The following is a 3,170-nucleotide window of genomic DNA, read 5'->3' on the forward strand; positions in this document are numbered from 1 at the left end:
AAGGTCTTGTTATTGCCTTTAGTTTTTTTATAAACCGCTGTACTTTCGACATTTAGTTTCCGCTCTCCCTTGGCGTGTATGTCATTTTATTTTTAATCCTGAACTGTAATGGGTTTTATCGTGAGATTTTTTCGTGCTGCAGTGTTCAGCTTTAATTTTTAATATTGCATTAGTAGTTTCATCCGGTTTGTGAGACTTTCTCCTGCGTGGCCTAGAAATGTTTTATATCTTGTTGCCTACCACCCTTCCCTACCCTCTCCCTCCTTTTCTCTTGGATGTAGTTTCTTAATTGAGGGCCGTGGTGTTTGATTAAATGGTTATTTACAGTCTACACGATATATCTATTAGAAACTTTTGATCTGTGGGATTAGGTTTAAGTAAACGAAAAGCTTGTGTTGCTTTGAAATGGTTCCTTAAAATGCGCGGGCCGCCCCCCCCCCTTGGTAAAGCCNTACCCCTTTTCTCCCACGGACCGCCGTATTTCACGGCAGCCACACCCTGTATTTGTCTCTGTGGATTGGACTCATTATCAGCTTAATTTAGTGACTCTTAAACCACCATGATGGGACTTGCTTAAGCACGAAGCTTCTTTTCCTGTTTAGTCCTAGTGGTTAGTGTCGAAAGAGGAATAATCGAGGTTTCTTGATGAAACCTGGTGCGGTCCAACCTCTGCCTTTTTTTCTGTTGTCTTTTTTCCTACTCCGGGCTGTTGGCGGTGTCAGCACCGCTGCTGGGGGCGGGGGTGGAGGGGAGAAAGAGTCGGGTTACCGAAGTGCGTCATTCCTGGCTCTAGCAGGGCCTGCTCGGGAGCTGCTGGTGTTTGTTACTGTCCTCGCAGCACTTTCCTGCCAACCTTCTCTCTCTGCGTATTGGTTAGCAGCAAGAGCGGGAGGCGGGCTTCTCCTTCTATCCGTAGCCTCGCGCGTTGCGTTTCAGGGTATATGTGAACTTATTAAAAAAAAAAAAAAACAAAAAACCCTGGGCCCTGTAAAGTGGATACATTGCTGTCTAATGACCTACAATTCGCGTAGTTTAGACTTGCTTTCATATATTTGCCAATGAACGGTGGGGTTAATTTTGAACATTTTAAACCACTTACGTTAAAACGCCTGGTTTTCTTTCTACATTGATATCAATCTATAATTAGGGATCAGAAGGACCCGTGAAGGCATACGCGTTCAGCGGTTTTTCAAGTGGTTGAATTGTAATTTTATGACACATTATGTCAGTCTGTTTCTTTTTTTTGTTTTGAGCCGAGGTGACACATGAATGCAAGCTAATTGCAGATATTTCGGTTCATCTTCATCACGTATTCCTATTCATTCTTTTAGATATAATTTTAAATATGCCCTTTGGATCTTAATGGACTTAATTTAAATTCTTAAAGATGGCTATTTGTTTTTAACTGAATGCTTAAATTTACAAGTAGTTGTTTTAGGGTGACAGTCACACTGTTAAATTCTTCTTGCTAGTCTTTGATACTTTAGCGTGCATCTTTGGGTTTTTTTCAGGGTACTTACCGAGCTCAGTGTCTTCTTACCTCTTTTCTGAAGATAATAATTGGAAGAGAGTGATGGGAGGTAGAGATGAAACAAAAGTGGTCTTGAGTTGATCGTAGCGGGAGGAGGAGTACAGGAGAAGGAGAGCTCATTATACTATTATTCTCTCTACGTTTTTGTGTGTACTTGAAAATTTCCACAATGAGAAAATTTGGAAGAAAAGATTTCAGATTGTCTTGTAATTTTGATGTGATGGCGTAAGTTTGTATTTACGTATCAGTTATCTGCATGGAAAACTTGGCCTTGTGCGTAAGTAATTACACAATGCCTGATACACAAACTTTAAAAAAAACATTTAAGTTGAACCAATATAGAATAAACAGTACAAATACTTACAAATTGGTTGAACTCTAAATGTTTGTAACTTAATCCGAATTTACTCCACTTTTAGATTCTTTTTTAATCCTTTGAAAAGGGGAAAATTCCATTCTCAGATTTTGTGAGTTTTGCTTGTTGTCTATTCCATTAAGTTGGGGTTACAGTGAGTCAGTAAGAAAGGGATTTACTATTAATAGGAGGGGCTTTGGCAGTTTCAATAAGTGACAGTGGAAGGGATTCAGTGCCCTAGGGCGCATTCCTGGTAGGAAGATAGAGGTAGGAGTTGAATTCAGTTTCAGTATTTGGTGTTTAATGAATGGGTAGAGACTAGGATTGGAAAAGAAATGTTCTTATTAGCCATTCTTTCCCACTGTGAAATAACTATAGCATTCTAAGATATCAGAGACTGGCAGTGGGGGTGGGGTGGGTTCTTTAAAAAAAAAAACTGATATGAAAAATGAAAATTTACTTATAAAGTGAGTTAAATCCCACTCATCACTTTAAGGATTTAGTGTTGTAGTTAAAAGTCGATCTGAAAAATATTCTAATGTTTTTCTGTTAAGGCCATTCTGACCATTACCCACCAACAGTAAAAGTGCATTGCAATTAAAATCCTCAGTTTCCTTAATTAGAATACTTGTTANCTGCAGTTTTGTGTTGTTCAGTGTCAGGCTTTTTACCCCTATGAGATGTATTTTTTCAAGATTTTATTTTTAAGTTATTTCTACACCCAACATGGGGCTTGAACCCGCAACCCCAAGATCAAGAGTCATGCTCCACCGACTGAGCCAGCCAGGCGCTCCTATGTGTTTTTGAATATATGTGAAAGTTCTAAAGGAAATCCAAAATAATGGATATTTAATTTTATGTTGGGTGAATTATGTTCCCTCATCATTATTAAAGCAAAATTCCACCCTAGTCTAGGAAGATATTTCATAACTGTTAATATTAGTCTGTATTCATATGCAAATTTTAGCTTTAAGAATGATAAGACAGGGGGCGCCTGGGTGGCTCAGTCGGTTAAGCGTCCGACTTTCGCTTAGGTCATGATCTCGCGGTCCGTGGGTTCGAGCCCCGCGTCGGGCTCTGTGCTGACTGCCAGNGGCTTGAACTCACAACCCTGAGATCAAGAGTCCCAGGCTGCTGTTCTGACTGAACCAGCCAGGTGCTCCTAGTTAGGATTTTTTAAAAGTCTGTACACTAAAGATTTTAATGAAGTCTTGCATTTCTTTTTCATAATTTTCTTTTTTCGATCTTACATTTATTATTGACTTTGGTGGTTGTCTGAGGACA

The 3,170-nt window shown here is 39.4% G+C and overlaps 1 protein-coding gene across 1 annotated transcript in view; it reads left to right on the forward strand.

Moving 5' to 3' along the window:
* Positions 1-3,170, forward strand: part of STAG2 (STAG2 cohesin complex component) — a 123,926-nt gene that overhangs the window by 826 nt on the left and 119,930 nt on the right. The gene's annotated exons all lie outside the window — the stretch shown is intronic.

Source organism: Crocuta crocuta, unplaced genomic scaffold, assembly GCF_008692635.1.
Source record: "Crocuta crocuta isolate KB4526 unplaced genomic scaffold, BGI_CrCroc_1.0 scaffold482, whole genome shotgun sequence".
NCBI classification, from domain to species: Eukaryota; Metazoa; Chordata; class Mammalia; order Carnivora; family Hyaenidae; genus Crocuta; species Crocuta crocuta.